Source organism: Urocitellus parryii, chromosome 2 (assembly GCF_045843805.1).
Source record: "Urocitellus parryii isolate mUroPar1 chromosome 2, mUroPar1.hap1, whole genome shotgun sequence".
NCBI lineage: Eukaryota > Metazoa > Chordata > Mammalia > Rodentia > Sciuridae > Urocitellus > Urocitellus parryii.
Genome location: NC_135532.1, coordinates 59,939,491 through 59,958,444, shown reverse-complemented (window position 1 = coordinate 59,958,444; position 18,954 = coordinate 59,939,491). Strand labels below are relative to the sequence as shown.

The following is an 18,954-nucleotide window of genomic DNA, read 5'->3' as shown; positions in this document are numbered from 1 at the left end:
TGGCTTTTCAGAAGGCACTGGAGGAACTTCTTGGCCTCTAAAATTGCATAAATTCCCACATTCAATTCTCTATATAACAACTATCTATTATATATCTATTTTTCATCTACTTATGCATTCATCTGTCTCCTGTTTTCTGAAGAATTCTTGAATCATAGAGGAATCATAATCAATTATCTATGACCAAAATAATACTGTGTAATAAATAATCACAAGACTTCCTTAACATGAAATCATAGCCAATTATTTCTACTCACAAGTCAGTGTAGTGGTTTTGGTTTATTTATTTATTTTTTTGCTGAGTGAGCTGGCTTGCTGGAACCCATCTCTAATAGCTATGGTTCAGCCATTATTTAGTCCTACTGATATTAAATGAGTTCTCTCACATGTCTGGGGCTTTGTCTAGAAAGTTAGACAGACTTGGTTCTACTTGGTGTATCTTCTTTTATGTACATGCCTTTCAGACTTTGGTCTCAAGATAAAAAAGCAAAAAAAAAAAAAGAGAGAATGTGGCATCAAGACATCTTCTAATAATTAGTCTCAGAACTGAAACATCATTTCCTAATAGTCTATTATGTAAAATAAGTTACAAATTTAGTCCAGATCCTAGGAGTAAAGAAAGAGAGTGGATCATTTGATGTGAATACCTAAAAAGTCTCATTGCAAATAATATGGACAATGGAGTTGGTTGTTGGGTAGGTGAAAAATTAGGACCACTTTTGTAATCAGTCTAGCATATGCAAGACAATGGTAACAAAATTGTTACTTTATTATAGGAGATAAAAAGAAATTCTCAAATGAATCTAGAAAGCTGTCTAAGTTGATGGATCACAGAAGCTAAGATAAACTAAGAGTGCTATTTATTATCTTATTTCTTATGTTGACTATGGATATAGTTATTTTAAATTGACACCCATGCAGATGCACACAGTTCCATGTTTCTAAGAATTTTCATATATACTTAAATTTCATGTAATCATACATCCTGACAAATGTAATATTTATAATTATTTAACTTTGCTGTATTTTGCTCTATTTTTTAAAAAAATTACTGGTTCATTAGAATTATACATTATAGTGGGATTTACTGCTACACATTCATACATATACACAATAGAATAATACAATTTGGGGGCTGGGGATGTGGCTCAAGCGGTAGCAAGCTCGCCTGGCATGCGTGCAGCCCAGGTTCGATCCTCAGCACCACATACAAACAAAGATGTTGTGTCCACCAAAAACTAAAAAATAAATATTAAAAAATTCATTCTCTCTCTCTCTCTCTCTCTCTCTCTCTCTCTCAAAAATAAAAAAAAGAATAATACAATTTGGTCAATTTTGTTCCTAAGTAACTCCTTTTCCCCCCCTCCTCTTTCCTTGGTCTCCCCTTTCTCTACTCAATTGGTCTCTCCTCAATTTTCATGAGATTCTCCCTACCCCCCTTTTTATTATTTTCTCTCTAGATCCCACATGAGAGAAAATATACAACCCTTGACTTTTGCAATTTGGTTTAATTAGCTTACCATAATGCTCTCAAGTCAAAGCTCCAATTTTTATAACCACCACCCTAGTACAATCTACCATCATCTCTCACCTAGACTCAGCACTTTCTTCCTAAATTTAAGTATAGTTTACTACACTGAAGCCAGGGCAATTGCAAGAAAGATAAGAAGGAAGGAAGGAAGGAAGGAGGGAGGGAGGGAGGGAGGATGGGAGGGAGGGAAGGAAGAGGGGACAGAGGGTAGAGGAGGGGGGGAGAGAAAAGAAGAAATAATATATACATACATGAGAGAATTCAAATATTGTCTACTGCTCCTAAATATATCCTCTTTTATATCTACCCCAAGGTAGTTAATGAGCTGTGTTTTGTTTCAGTTATTAAACTGGATGTATTCACACTTTTTAAAATTTATTTAAAAAAAAAATAAATGACAGTGGAATGTATTAAAATTCTTATTGCACATATACAGCACGATTTTTCATATCTCTGGTTGTATATAAAGTATGTTAACACCAATTAGTGTCTTCACACATGTACTTTGGAAAATGATATCCATCACATTCTACCATCCTTGCTAGCCACCTGCCCCCTCCATTTCCCTCCCACCCCTCTGCCATATCTACAGTTCATCTATTCCTCCCATGCTCCTCCTTCCTAACTCACTATGAATTAGCCTCCTTATATCAGAGAAAACATTTGGCATTTGTTTTTTGGGGATTGGCTAACTTCACTTAGCATTAACTTCTCCAATACCATCCATTTACGTTCAAATGTCATGATTTTATTCTCTTTTAATTCTGAGTAATATTCCATTGTGTATATGTGCCACATTTTTTTATCCATTCATCTACTGAGGGGCATCTAGGTTGGTTCCACAATTTATCTATTGTGAACTATTCTGCTATGAACTTGATGTGGCTCTGTCCCTGTAATATGCTGTATTAAGTCCTTTGTGTATAGACTGAGGAGAAAGATAGCTGTGTCAAATGGAGATTCCATTCCCAGATTTCCAAGGAATCTCCATACTGCTTTCCATATTGGCTGCACCACTTTGAAGTCCCACCAGCAGTGTATTAGTGTACCTTTTCTCCCGCATCCTCTCCAACACTTATTGTTGCTTATATTCAAAATAGCTGCCATTCTGACTGGAGTGAGATGAAATCTTGTAGTTTTGATTTCCATTTCTCTAATTGCTAGCAATGATGAACATTTTTTCACATGTTTGTTGATTGATTGTATACCATCTTCTGAGAAGTGTCTGTTCAGGTCCTTGGCCCATTTGTTGGTTGGGTTATTTGTTTTTTGGTGCTTAGCTTTTTGAATTCTTTATATACAGTATATATTAGTGATCTATCTGATGTGTAAGAAGTAAAAAATTTGCTCCTAGTATGTAGGCTCGCTATTTACCTCACAGATTGTTTTTTTTGGCTGTGAAGAAACTTCTTAGTTTGAATCCATCCCATTTATTGATACTTGGTTCTAATTCTTGTGCCATAGGACTCTTATTAAGGAAACTGAGATATTCTGTTTTTTCAGGGTAATTAAAATATTCCACTCATTATTCAGATTTTAGATAAATCTATGTTTTCTTTAATTCTTTTGACTGGTTAGAATAGAAACCATGCTCTACTTTTGCACAGATTCCCATTGTTATTAAAAAATATTTATTGCAGTATAAAATTAGAATTTGTATACTTCTTTAATTAATGCTTCCTCACTACCATCACCTCCTGTAAACATGCTATACTGTGCACTCTTCCCTAGAAATGATGAAAAAACTGTTCTGCTCTTCATTTTTTTTTGCCTACTCAATGCCTAACACACAGCAAACACTCAATACACTCACTGACTGGATACCACCTACATATACTTAAATTTCCAAGATTAGCAATGAAATACTCTTTTATTAAAACATAGACTTTCAAAATATAATTATTTGGTAGAGATATTTAGCAGTTGCTAAATAAATTTGAATTAGTTGTTAAATATTTTATACTCTGCACAGAGCCACTAAATGCATGATGGCTATCCTAAAGAATCGCACTGGACTTTTAAAAAACTTGATGTAAAACTTTTTTATTAAGTCACTGAAAGTCAAAGGTTCATTTGTTGCTAAAGCATAGCTCATCTGATTTTGTCAAATACACATGTTAATATTCAAGCTACTTAATATTCAAGATGTAAAAAATTAGATTTGTTATTTTTTTGTTAAAAAGAACAACACCCAGGTATATTTAAAGTCTACTTCAGCATCCTTCATCTTTAGTTTAAAGATTAAAACATAATATTTGAAAGAATAATAAAGGATGGAAGCAGTCTAAACCCATTTTCTCTGAACTGAGTAAATAGACATGACTGTGATAAAGAGGTATTACTGTCAGTTGTTAAACCAACTTTACTACATTTGTTACTCAGAGTAATAAGCTCATTTAAAATCTCTATTGTTACTTATGTCTACATTTTTTTTCTAAAGCTATTCAGTAACAACTCTTGGCTTTCTCTTTGAGGAGAAGTTGATATGAATCAGTGTGAGTTCAACACCTAACTTTCTCCAGCCTGTGTTATGCTCTCTGTTATATTAATTACTTACCTTCTCCAACATACGCTATTTGTATTTTATCATATTCTTTATTAAAGAACATATGGTTTTCCTTATATAATTCTATCATTTCTCTTAGTTCTCATTTCAATCACTGTGGATATAGGAAAAAATCTGTTAGTGCTTATTTTTCAATTTTTAGATGATGCACTTTAGTATTTGGTACAGAAACCAAATATGGAAGATGATTTTTCCCATATTTTATTCCTATGGTCTTATAAGATAGAAAAAGTTGCTTTCAGTAGTCTATATATAAAATTATCCAGAACCATTTAGATTTATGTAACTTGAATTTCACTTTCCAACTTGAATTCTGAAACATAGAAGTTAATGTCTACATTCATGTCTTGCTTTTTCTGAAAAGTTAACCCTAAATATGATTTAAAAGAGGCAAAATTAAGATTCAGTGAGGCCAGAGTTTTATGTTGAGCATCTGGCTGGCTGCAGTAGGCTAATCTTTAATGTTCTTTGGAATGTTTTTGTTTGTGTATTAAAGTATGGTATTTTATTCAGCTAGGAAGAGGAGAAAGTATAATTGTGTTTTCATGATTCTTATAAGGTATTTAACATGTCAGAAGACTCTTTATATAGTCTAATTCTTTTAATAACTTCAAATTTTATTAGTGAAAACATAATTCTAAATAATTTTTAAATATTTTAAAAATGTTTTAATACATTTTTAAAATATGGTTTTGTGACTGATGATAAATGACTCTATAAATTAGCTGCCTCCACTTTGATTCATAGTATTCATAGACACCAAAGTTTAAACATTCTGCTATTTACACGTGATTATTCATGTTATAGTTAGTGTTGTTTAAGCTACTTCAATATATAAAATGGAATAAATTTAAATATCAAAATGTTAAAAAGTCCATTCCCACAAAAAAATCTACATTGACATATAAAGGATAAATCTTTGACATGAGAATTTATTCATAGCTCTCTTGTAAATTTACATCAAATCTCAATATTAAAATAGAAATAAATAATTAACCAACACTCAGAAGGAAATGTGCCCTTTAATAATATTTTAGAGCTGTTAATTTAAAAAGCTGAACATAAGCATTTCTATATTTAAAAAGCTATGTATTGTGTCTTAAATATAGTTGTTATTATATGAACTCAAAGCAAAGCCAAAATTCAAATATTTTGTCTATTGCAACATTTGTCTTCTTTGTATAAAACTAAATCAGTAATCAAAATTATATAAAATAAATATATCTCAGAATCTTTTTGGAGCATTTTCCTCAAGTGAAAGATGTCTAGTTGGAGATTTGTAAGTGTTTCTACAAGTGCTCAACTTGAGGAATTTCTAATAATAATGAGGGGTATGGAAAAGGTAGTCAGACTATGAACATAATGTTAATGAATCCTGTGAAGTACAATTTTGTACCATTCAGGGTCAGTGAAATATTATGCTATCCCACAACCTTATACTACCATTTTAACCTGTTTTAAGGTGTTTTTTTTTCTTCTAGTGCTTCTAGTGTGCCTTCAACCACAACATTCTTGACAATTCTGAGGACTGATTTGGACTCAGCAGAGCACCTCAATGCAGGCATAGCCAACTATTCAGCAGTTATTCAGCTCTACTGATCTTGAAGGAGTACTCTCATATGCAGGGCTTTGGCAGGAAAAAAAAAAATACTGGACAGACTTAGTTCTGCCTGATACATCTCTTTGCAAATAGCACCCCGGCTTTGGTTGCTAGATACAAGCAGAAGAGCTGAGAAAGTAGAATCATGAAATGTTTGTAATGTGGAGACTTAAAACAGACTCAGCATTTCCTGATATTCTATTATGTAAAACGAGATGGGAGGCTAGTCCAGAGTCCAGGGGTAAAGAGAGAGAATAATCATTTAATGGGAGCAACTGAAAGGAAATTTAGTCTCCTTTCAAGCCATGATCATATATTTGCTATATACTCAGCTCAGGTAATATAATCAACATGCTATTATAGGTTGTCTACTTCCTACTACTGGGAAATCATCTTTAATTTGACATCGTTTTCACCTATATAATTTAAAAGATTAAAAACAAAGATCCCCAAATGTTGAGATGTTTTTCTAGACGACAAAGTTGCATCTAATCAATTATTTCCTAATGTACATTTCAGTTTGTCTATAATATAAATATTGATATATTTGGACCCAAACACATGGAGACTTATGATTACAATTTATAAATGGTTACATTTTTATATTCTTATAAGCAGTCAGAAATAGTTGCAGTGGCTCTGTAACTTTACACTGCCAGGCTTTGAGAGGCATGAAACCTTAGGTTTCTCAAATAAAGAACAATATTATTATAACTGATCACTCTTCAAAGTGAAAATCTGATTAGAAAATATATATACACACACACATAATTTCCCTAAATTTTGTAAAATTAACAGATGCAAACATGGATTCTGAGTTTTGTCTCAGGCTATTAAAACTTGTAGGAAAAATTAATTTAAGATCTTGATATCATGATTACATTTGTAGAAAATATCTGATAAAGGAATAGTTTAGTCATTAATTGGTTTTATTTATCAAAGCAGCACATAATATCAAATTGGAGCCCTCTCAAAACATGCCATGTATGTGCCTTCCTAACACATATGGTACCTTTAATTTGAACTTAAATCTGCTAGGGAAGACATTTTTTATAAAATGATCTTTTCAATCAGGGTAAAAATAGAATGCAATGCATCTGTAAATTGAAGCATGGACTGGAAGAAACATGTTAAGTTTTATAGAAACAACTTTCTTTTCTAAAAAGCATTGGGTTTTATTTAAAAGATTGAGAATTCATAGTATTGTTTTAATATGATAAGAATGATATTAGTAACTGTTGCAATAATAAAGTGGTAACTGACCTTTATTAAAATCTTACTACATGAGAGACACTGAGCTAAGTACTTTAAATACATTTTCACAATTTTATCTCAGTTATTTGAGGAGAAATATGCTGTTATTATTATCATCCCTAGTCTGCAGATGAAAATGATAGTTAATAATTAAATTATATACCATAAAACCAAAGATATATTTTGTATGAATAAGACAATATCCTTTTATGATGGATATTTATGGTTTTCTTCATTTGTACCAACTCCTAATTTTTTAAAAAAATTCTATAGTTTGCTGATTAAAGTTTTATGTTATGCTTTTTTACATTTAAAATGTTTTTATTGTAAAATAAGGTCTAATATTTTAAAATAAACTTTCTGTTACAGAATTATACCTGTTACTTGTTGGAAAAAGGTAACTGAATTGGGTACAGTTTGCAAATATGTGGCTTTTTGCCTGAAGGAACTCTCCAATGGGCCTAAGAAAGATGGAAAATAAATCTAGGAAAGATGGAAATAAATCAGAACATTGTTATCTCACTGGCATTGGGAATTAGAGGATTATATTTGTGAACTGCACACCAAGTTAAGCATGGGAAATTCCAGGAAGAAATCAACTACCAGATACAAATTTTCTATATAAATTTCCCCAAATCTTTTCCTGGTTGTACACAGGCTTTCAAGATGTTCCATTGCACTAAATAGACATCAATATAGCTGGAATGCTAAACCAACTTAATAATGAGTTTAGTTACTGCCTCCCACAGGAGATGCAGAATTTAGAGTTTAGGTCTGGTCAAATTTTCTATATGACAGTAAATATCAATACGGTTCAGAGGAAGATAACAGAATGCAGCTTTCTCCTAAATATTATTCATAATGACCAAGATATGAGCAAACATTACTAAACAGTCAAGAAGCAGAAAATTTTGGCATAATTTTCCAATGGAAAACATATAAACTATCTCCCAAATCCACCAAAATATTAAATATTCTTCTAGAAACATTAGAAGAGCTATTATAAATATAATCTAGGCATATCTGAACTTATAATAAATGAGTGAATGGAGAATTGATGTAGAAACACCTAAAAAGAGGTAGATAGAAATTTCAGAACTGAAAAGTGAAATATATGAAGTTAAAAACTTTTTGAGAAAAATGTATGAAATGGCCTTAACAATAGAAAAGTCACTACAAATATATAATCAATTTATCTAAAAATAGATCAAAATGAAAAATATAAAGAGATTTTTTTTAAAAAAAATTGCAAACCTATGGGATGATGACCACTAACAGTTTAAGGTGTGTTCAATTAAAATAATAAAGCAATAATACATTTGAGGAAATAATAGTAATAAACATTAAGTCTAAAATAAAGCCCCAACTGAGCCAAATACTATATAAAAAAATCTACAGCATACCAATAACAATAAAAGTACAAATGATGTTGGACATAAACAGCTGAAAAAAAAAAGAGAACATTTTGAAAATAGAGAATAGGGACCCAGTAATGATAAGAAGAAACAATAATAATTATAAGGGACTTACAATCAGAAATAACAGACAAGGAGATAATGGAAAGGCATCTATAAATTAAAGTTAACAAAACTTGTGGTGTAAATTAATCAATAAAATCAGTAAGAATGTAAGTTATAGGTTATAGATTAGTAAAAAATATAGATTATGGATATGGTAAGTGAGATAAGATGATTATAAAGCAATAAATAAACGAAGAACTGTCTTAGGCCTAAGACTTCATTTTGCTGCCTTTTATAAAACATCTGTTACAAGAGCTGTTTCTGAGAAACTGAAATGAAAGCTGTTTTCTCATAAAAACTGTTTTTCTGTACTTTGTATCCCACAAATTGTACCCTACTCAGGACGCAGCAGTGGTCATGGTGAGCTACATCCTGGGTTTGAGAGCATTTGTGGGTCTACATGACTTTCAAATAGATTCTCGCCCCCACCAACCCCTGCTTGAACCCAGGAATATGGTCAACTGAATTGCAAAGATGGTTGCTTTTTCTAGCTTCTGTACTTACTTTGCTCACTACCTGGAAAATTCCAGTCCTGCTTAGGGCTTGCAGGTCCCATTAACTATTGTTTTAATTTCTGTGATTGGCTTGCTTACATGATACTAAACAAACCACTGAGTTGTGGTTTTGTCCATAAATTCTCAAAAAAACAGACTAGGAAGCTGCTCTTCTCCCACAGAGCTTCAGTCTCTATAGGTGGGTGAGTGATAGTCCCTGGCCAGACAAATAAAGCTCTCATTGATTTGAATTCTGACTTAGAGTGTTTTCTAAACTGGCTCCCCATAACAAAGTTTCAACAAAGGATTCAATTTTTTTTTTCATGTCAAGCCAGTCATAACGGCAGTTATCAAGAATATAGACAACAATAAATGTTGGCAAGGATGTCAGGGGAAAGGCACAATCATACATTGTTGGTGAGAGTGCAAATTGGTGCAACCAACCTGGAAAGCAGTGTGGAGAAACCTTAGAACACTTAGAATGGAGCCACCATTTGACCCAGCAATCCCACTCTTCAGTCTATACCCAAAGGACTTAAACTTAGCATACTATAGTAACACAGCCACATCAATGTTTATAGCAGCTCAATTCACAATTGCTAACCTGTGGAACCAACCTAGATATCCTTCAATAGATGAATGGATAAAGAAACTGTGGTATATATACACAATGTAATATTACTCAATATTAAAAGATAATAAAATTATGGTATCTGCAGGTAAATGGATGGAGTTGGGAGAATATCATGTTAAGGGAAGTAAATCCCCCAAATCCAACGGCTGAATGTTCTCTCTGATAAGTGGATTTTGACCCATGATGGGGGGGGCAGGGCATGGGAAAAACAGAGGAACTTTGATGGAGCAACCAGGAGGGAGGGTTGGGGAAGGGGCACGGGGACAGGAAAAATGGTGGAATGAGATGGACGTCATTACCCTAGGTACATGTATGAGTACACACATTGTACAATGCTACATCATGTACAACCAGAGAAATAAAGGTTGTGCTGCAATTGTGTATAATGAATCAAAATGCATTCTGCAGTCATATATACCTAATTAAAATAAATAAATTAATAAAAAGTGTTAAAAAATAAAGTCACATTTTCAGTTTAATAAAAAGTGAGCAAAGAAATGTTACAAGGGAAATTAAATCAGATTATACCAGATTAATACACAAGTCATTTATATACATAAATAACTTAGCAACTTTTAAAATGATAAATACATACACTGATATAAAATCATATAGTTTTCCTCTCCCAACTTCTTTTAACATGAGTACATTAAACAGAAATTGTTACTCTGTATTCAGGAGCTATTACTAAAGTGGATATAATATCTAATGCAAGAATACCAAACAAATGAGGTTTGTAAATACCAGTCATGTAGTTCAAAGGTCCTGAAATTTCATATGAATAGTGAAATCCATAAAATAGCAACACTAAACCTAATGTGATAAATTAAGATTAAAATTTGTAAACAATAAAGTAACCACTAAAAATAGAATGTATATAGGAATATATAAAATATACACATAAATTAAAACTATTAAGATTATTTTTCTGCATATAGGAAAACAAGACTGTAAAAAGGGGAAGAAAATCTTGGAACAAAGTAAAAAATAGCAAAATGGTAGGCCAAAAAAATCAATGGTTACATCAAATGCAAATGGAAATACATATTCCAAATAAATGGTGGATGTTGTTGATCTATATTTTTAAACATCAACAACAAACTATTATTTATATAGACATTTAAAAAATATATATAGTAAGATGTTAAAAAGGAAGGAAGGAAGAAATAAAGGAAGAGTATTCCACACAAAAACTATATGGGAGAAAGTTGAAATGGTTATAAACTTAAAGACAATACTCACTGCCAGAAAAATGATACTAAAATTATAAACAGGATTTAATAAATAATAAAAATAGGGCTGGGTTTGTGGCTCAGTGGTAGAGCACTTGCCTAGCACATGTGAGGCCCTGGGTTCAATATTAAGTACCCCATATAAATAAATAAAATAAGGATATTATGTTCACTTACAACTAAAAAATATACATTTAAAAAATTAAATAAGAATAATAATCACAATATAGTTTCTAAATGGCACTGTTTCAAATTACATAAAAGTGAGTATAATTAAAACAAAAATAAATAAATAATGCACAATTGTATTTAAATATTTTAATGCCTCTTCCAAAGAAATTAGTAGAAATAATGCCAACAAATCAATATAAATATAGAAATGTGAACAATATTATCAACCACCATGACTGAGTTTCTACTAGAGGTCATGAATCCCCAAATTAGAGAGCATACATTGTTTTTAAGTACAATGCCAATGGTCTGTAAAAGTAATTATTTAAAGAAATAATTGTTAATATTCTTTAAAGGCTAAAATATTTCAAAATATGCTAACTTCATTAAAATAATCAAATTTTCCTTGTTTCAGGAAAACCTCAAATTCACATACTAAAGAGTCTCCATTCTAATCAAAAAGTAACACTGTTAGGAAATTCTCAATAGCTATTTTTGACTATTTATTCAAACAGTTTTCAATTGTTAACAAGCATACTTTTACTCTTTTAAACTGTTTAAAATGTCCAAAATCGTTGACACAATTCCTTGTAACGTATAAAATAATTTCTGTTCAACACTAGTTTTTCCATTACATATGTCATAAAACACCTAGATTTACCCAGTGCTTTCATCATCAAATAATTTTATTCAAACAAAAAAAATAATTTAAAAATTCTCTTACATTACAAAAAATCAATTTCAGCACTAGGCTTATCATCACAATATAGTTAACACCTTTTAAGCTTTCATTGGTTTCTAATAATTATAAGATTTCAAATAATTACCTGTTATTCTTCAAAGAACACTGTAAATGCATATTTTCTTTTTATTTAGAAAGCAAAAGTGATAAGATAGCTCAGATGACTCCAAAATACCCTGGTAACTAGGTTTATGAACCATTAATTTACATGTTGCTTCAAATTTCCATATATTAATACTTCTCAATTAAAATACATTTTTAAAATTCCATGTGTGACTTGCATAGATATCAGATATAGAATCAAGTATTTAAATTGTATTTCAGAAAAATTTACAGTTTTGTGTATTAAAAACAAGTAACAGTTCTCTATTTGATAGGAATATATTTGCTCACAATTTCATCAATTACGTAATGATGGGTTGAACATTGTTATGATGAGTCACATGATATGAGAGTTTATTAAACTAAACCAGTATATTTTGAACCTTATTGTCAGGAACAGTATTGATCCTGGATCATATTAATTAGTGCATATGAAGCTAACCAAAGCACATGCAAGATAGCTAACACAAGAAGTGACAGCATACTTAAATATCATATGGAAATAAAAACCTGAGAGGAATGGGCTAGGAATGGTCTTATTGGTAAGGTAAAACCTACAATGAGTTTTTTCTATGAAATGTGCATTTTAAAAGTAACCCATCAAAGTACCAATCCATGACCTTTCAACTGAGGAGAAATAGAATGTGTCAGATTACAACAAAATATATCCCAGTTTGTGATATTAACATGGCAGTCTAGAGAAACTACGGTCTAATATGGTTATGATCCAAGTAGCAATTCCTAAATAATAAAATCCTTTTATTGTTCACGTGAATAATAAAGCTGTTTATGAAATACTTTCATAAATTAATGCTATTATTTCAGTTTCTTGTGAAACTTTAAAAATTAAAACAACATATCAAGGCTAGAGATAAGGTTGTCTTTTTAGAGAACTTTTTAAGCACATGGTTTGACAAATAAAGCAAGTGTTAAAAACTCTGGCACACTGCATATTGTTAGGCACAAAGTTTTTTGAACACAGGCACTCTCATTCTTTACACATTGCCTACAGATACTAGTAGCATAATTGCAGCCATCTTCCTTTCCCCCACCCCCACTTTATGAATACTGTTCTTTTTCCCAAGAAATAGAAAGGAGTCTGAGGTATAACCTACTGGCTTGGAGAGTGCTGGTCTCTCCCTGTTCTCTCATTGAGAGATAGGAGACAACTTACTGATTTCAGAGATGGGGACATGGTGGTTTCCCTGTTCTCTCCTTGAGAAGATAAAGGGACATGCTGGTTTCCCTGTCCCCCTTTTGAGAGATAGGAAAACTGTCTGTTCCCAAGAAACAAACTTGCCTCCCAAAAGATCAGGGGATGATTACTATGTCAGTCAGGACTAAAACTGGCCCTAGTAGGAGGCCATTATTCTAGTCTGTAAAAGGTAACATTCAAGGGCAAGTTCTGCTGCTCTCCCTGGCTTACTGCTGCAGTCCCTCTCCTTGTGCAGAGCAGCCTTGTCAGTCTCCTGAGGATAAATGCGATTCTTATCCCAGGTGTGTGTGTGATTAGTCCTGTGCCACTTTTTCAGATACTTTATATTACAATGTCAAAGCTAAGTAGTTTCATCATAGACTATATGGATTGCAAATCCCTACTTTTTTCCTATGAACGCCAATCAAAAAAAAAAAAAGATGAAAAATATATTTGCTGAACCTCTGCCTTCAACAGAATATGCCAATATTTAGGGGCCAAAAAATGTTGGAAAAAAGAGTTTTCATTTCTCATTTTGATATGCAGTAGACTTCACTCTAAAGGACCTCTTGACCTACATATTATTAATTTTTCCCCATGTCAGAAGAACTTGTTATTTGGTTGGTAAATCACATACATTAGCATATGCTGCTTCATTGAATGGGGCTAATCCACCAACCACATAGATAATTTAGGTCTTCAGTTTTTCCCTCTTTTTATTTTTAATTATTTTCCTTCTGAGCTCTATACTTGTGAGTGAATTCACAGATAATTGTGACTGCTTTGCAATCCTCATTTTCCTGGGGGACTATATTATAAATTTGACTGAAAGACTGGGAATTGTCTGAAAGACTATTTGTTTCTCCTTTTCAAGAAAAGGTCTTGAACAACTTAATCAGTAATAAATGTAATATGATATCTCTACTTAATGTTTGCAGAATTGTGATTAGAAAGGAGGATATTATTTATTTGGCATTAATGATTCTAAGCACTACAATGTATTAAGTGAAACATGCATGTTGGTGGAATTTTCAAATTATGTACTACTTTTCCAAGAGACAGAGAAATTGACAAATGGTGACACAGTAAGAGTGCTCTATCAAAATAATACATTACTAAACAGGCATATTATGGAATTTAAAAAAATTGGAAAATACTTGGAAGAATATATGTATTAGATGTTACTTAAGAAAACCCTTCATAGATAATACAGGTTGTATATGTTGAGAAGGTAGAACAAAAATAAATACATCAAAAATTCGGCCAAAGTAAACTAAGAGAAAATATCCAGCTGTGAAAAAGTGTCATCTATTTGAGTGCAGAATATAATTGAGGAAGGGGAGAGGCTGGAGAATCTGCATGAGCCAAAATAGAAGAAAACAACTGTTTTAAATAGAGAAAATTATTTCTGATAATTGTGCTCAAATTTTCCTCTGGAAATCATTCCTCTTGACACTTCACCCTTAAAAGTAAATGCAATTCAGATGGACCTTTATTACTATCTCAGTAATGTAACAGGTGCTTTTGAGCTTATGTTCCTAAGCAAAGCAATTGGTTCAGAGTATGGTCACTGACTCATTCAGAGACATTTGGCCAAGTTATTTTTTTCCTTGGACTTTTCTAAAAATCCACACTATTCCTCGTAGAACTTTATCTGAAAATATTTCATTTTTGAGCTAAGTATGATTTTCTTGAAACCTCCAGGCAAAGGTTTATGTGAGAAGTGAAGAACAGGGGAAACCAAGTTGTGAAATGAAATATTTTGATTTAATTTAATTTCTAGGTTAATTTGTAACTTAAGTCAATTATACATCTTTAGTTTTTAAAATATATTTATTAAGCAATTTTAATCGTCATAAAATGAGTTTTAAAAATTAAGTCTTTTCTCTTTCTGTGAATTGTCAGAACAATGTAAAAATAATATCAATCAACCCTGATGAATTCTTTGTTCCCAAAGTTAAATGTCATAGATTCCTAAACATTTTATGATTTAGATAAAAAACTGGATATAAATGACAATTAATGGCCATCTGTACTGAACACACACTCTGATGAGGTACCCGTACAATAGTCTAGTTGAATAGTTAAGCAAAAATATTCCAGTTAAAGCATCAATTTTAGCAATTTAAAGTCATTGTTGTCCCTGCCACTGTCATGATTTTCCTAAAATTGAAACAGTCTGATACAGGAGGGCTAATCTTGGGGCTCTATATACTCCCAGAAGGATGTCTGAATCAGCTGGCAATTAGTTTGATTATATATATTTTTAAATATGCTAAGGTGAATTATCAAATGATTCAGAATTACATAGCATACAGTATCCAAAATTATGGCTCTGATGCTTTTAGATTTACATTAAAAAGTGTCATTCACATTCATTGCACACCCTACCCTTCCCACAAGACAAAAACTACCTATTCAAGTATTAGGATTAAAACTTACCACTGGGGCTGGAGATGTGGCTCAGCGGTAGCGCGCTCGCCTGGAATGCGTGCGGCCCGGGTTCGATCCTCAGCACCACATACCAACAAAGATGTTGTGTCCGCCGAGAACTAAAAAATAAATATTAAAAATTCTCTCTCTCTCTCTCTCTCTCTCTCTCTCCTCTCTCACTCTCTCTTTAAAAAAAAAAAAAAAAAAACTTACCACTGGACCAGGCCTTTTCCATGTGCAAATAAATCCCTCCTGACAAGCAGTTGACTGTACAGTCTTCAAGAAAAATTAATACAGTCAGTCTTTCATGTGCTATCTTTTTACAGATCAGTGGCTCTAATAAGGAAACATCTTCCCTAGGAGGACACAGGCCCGTTCTCAAAGTATTAGCTGGGTCCCTTTTAGTAACTAGATTCAGTCTGTCACTGCTCTTGCTAGAAATTCGTCCCATGCTATGGTTTCCCTTTTGTCTTTCTCTTGGTGCCTCTCCTTCCCGTCATGCAGGGAGAGTTGCATATTTGATGAACAGGGAGGCAATGGCCCCATCCATGACATTACTTTTGCTGCTCGCATGGGAGCACCACAAAGTGGGGGATGGCTGTTGGACTGAGGTAGCAGAGGGGGTACAGAGTTCCAGAGTGTTGTTACACTGTTCTCATTACTTCCAGGGGGAGGACATGTGGCATTCATTATATTTGTGTGTATTCTTGCTCTTGAGAGGGGTTGATGAGGGAAAAGCATGTCTTCCTTAAGGTCCCACAAACAGCTGTGTGTCCTGGCACACTGAACCAAACCTGTATGTGACATTAACAGGGCAGCTGTCGGTCGAGTTCTGCTTGGACAGCCAGACTGTGTACTCTTTGCTCCCTCCCTGCCAAAATGAAGAAAGTCCTGGAAGGCCTCATCACTGCCACTAAATTCCATTGGGTCGCTTTCTTCTATTGCTGGTAGCATAGGGATTGAATGCCACAACACTGACCCAGGATTTGTGCCCATGGCCTCTAGCTATCACAAGCAGTCTACAAAGGACCAGACTGTCACAAGTCATTCTCTCCACCTGTCACAATGTACTTGGCTTCTGGGGTCCTGCACATACATCACAAGCCCCCAGTATATTTTTTCTTCATATCATGAAGCTGAGTCGAACCTGCAGAAACCCATCCAGGCACACCCATGCTAAGTACTTGCCATCTGGGGAGAAAGCAACCTTGCTGAGGGCTCCCTCACCCACCATCCACTCAAGGAGAGGGTTCCTCTTGGATTTGCTCTTGCAAGTGTGAATGCAAAGCCCTCCCCCTACTTCAGAAACTGGTAGTGAGGGGTTGCAGTGGCACAAGTGTGCTCCACATTATAAATGTGGTCACCCGAATGGGCTAGTAGGAAAAAATACCTTCAGAACCTGGCACCCATTTGTCATAGGTTACACGTACCTTTTCCATTAATCCTTCCTCATTAAAATAGTTGGCTAGTTTCTTTGTTGATCAGGTCTATAAGGTAAATTGGCCTGCAGAAAAGCCCACTAGGAGACTGACACTCTCTGCTGTGGCAGTTAGGTAGTTAAAGTCATGACAAGTAGGCTGTGTTCCTTTGTGTATCCTTTTATCTATTGGTTTACTGAAGTCAGCAGTGATTACAGCTCAGAGGTAAAGTGTGTGCTTAGCATGCACAAGGTCCTAGGTTCAATCTCTAGCATCCTTGTGGACCCCCTTGTAGATACAGAAGTCCCTGCCCACTTGGAAGCAGAGGCGGTCGCGGCTGCCAGACTGGTCCTTGAGGTTGATGAAGGAGTCCCACATAGGGTTGGATCCCTGCGAGTTGAAGGGCGTTCCGTTGGGCTGGCTATACTCCAAGCGTGGCAGCAGTTTGTGTGGACTTTCCCTGGGAAGTAAACAGCGTCTTAATCTTGTTCATTTCCTTCCCTCCACCCGCCATCGCCATCTTGGAAAGCAACGTTCATCCTCACCTATGAGCCCAGATCTCGCGCACCGCGCAGGCGCCGTCCTGCACCGCGCCGGTCCCGCACCGCGCAGGCGCCCTCCCGCACACCCTACAACTTTAGTTTTGCACACAACTTCTCTTTTTCTTTAGCCAGTTTGTTTTGGATCGTGTGGTCAAATTTATTTGAGACATTTAACGTTTAACATTGTTCTTCCAAAAATTGGGCAAAGTAAACTAACTTAAAAATTATATTAATCTGCTTTGTTATGGTTTAGATATCAGGTGTCCCCTCAAAACTCCAATTAATGCAGGAATGCTCAGAGGTAAAACAATTAGATTATGAGAGCTGTAATCTAATCTGTCCATTCTAGTTTGAATGAACTAACCGGGTGGTAAATGTAAGCAGGTAGAGGCTTAGCTGGAAGAAGTGGCTAAGCTGCGGGCATACTGTAGAAGCCTGCATCTGCCCTACTGCCCCTTCCATTTTCTGTCTGCATCCTTATTATCATGAAGGCAGTGGCTTTCCTCATCTAGATGCTTCCCTGATGATGTACTGCCTTGGGCTCAGAACAGTGGGGTTGGCTATGTATGGACTGAGACATCTGACACCATGAGCGCCAGTTAAACTTCTCTTAATTTTTCTTGTTTGGTATTTTGATGACATTGAATCACCTCTGTGATATTTCAGTCAAAGAAAGGAAAGTGAGAGAATAGTGTCTGTTTTATACGATAGAAATACAAGAACAATTTTAGAAAATGGCACATGGAAACTATTTTTTCACCATGTTAACTAATGATCATGGTAGATAGAATAATGATCCCTCATGGTAGATAGAATAATGATCCCTCAGAGTGTCCAAATCCTAATCCTCAGAATTTGCTTCACGGACAAACAGGACTGCGTGGATTTGATTACCTCATGGAAATTTAGAGGAGGAGCCTGGTTTGTATTATCTAAGTGAAACCAATCTAATCACAGGACTCTCTAAATGTGAAGTTTTCCTTGCTAGTCACAGAGAAAGATGCTTTGAAAGATAGTTAGAGATGCTACCTTTCTGATTTTGAAGACAGATTAAGAAGGTTAGAGGACAAGGAATGTGAATGAACTCTAAAAGATGGAAAAGACAAATTCTTCCCTACAGCCATCAGGAGAAGAGCATAGCTTACCAATACCAAATTTTAGCAATATGACATCCACATCAGAATTCAGACCTATATGTTATAGCTTAAGGAATTGTTGTTGCTTTAAGTCACAACGTTTATGGTAATTTGTTATGGTTTCAATATGAAATGCACAAAACAATCCTTCCTTTTGCTCATTTCCCTGAATTCTTCTTTAAATCATTGACTTGACAACTAACTTCAGTGGAACTTCATAAGTTAATCTTATGCTTTAGAAAAGATAGTCTAGCCCACTACCAAGAATGATGTAAACCCAATAACCAGAAGAACATGCTGTGGAAGAGTAAAAGGTAAACAAGATCAATTATAGTCTTGGGATAGTGAATAAAAAATGGAACATAATTAGGTTTAAAATGTTGA

The 18,954-nt window shown here is 34.0% G+C and overlaps 1 pseudogene; it reads right to left on the bottom strand.

The window, feature by feature from the left end:
- LOC113187781 (WD repeat-containing protein 20-like) overlaps positions 1 to 17,412 on the bottom strand; it is a 65,623-nt pseudogene extending 48,211 nt beyond the window's left edge.
- Between the last annotated feature and the right edge of the window lie 1,542 nt (positions 17,413 to 18,954).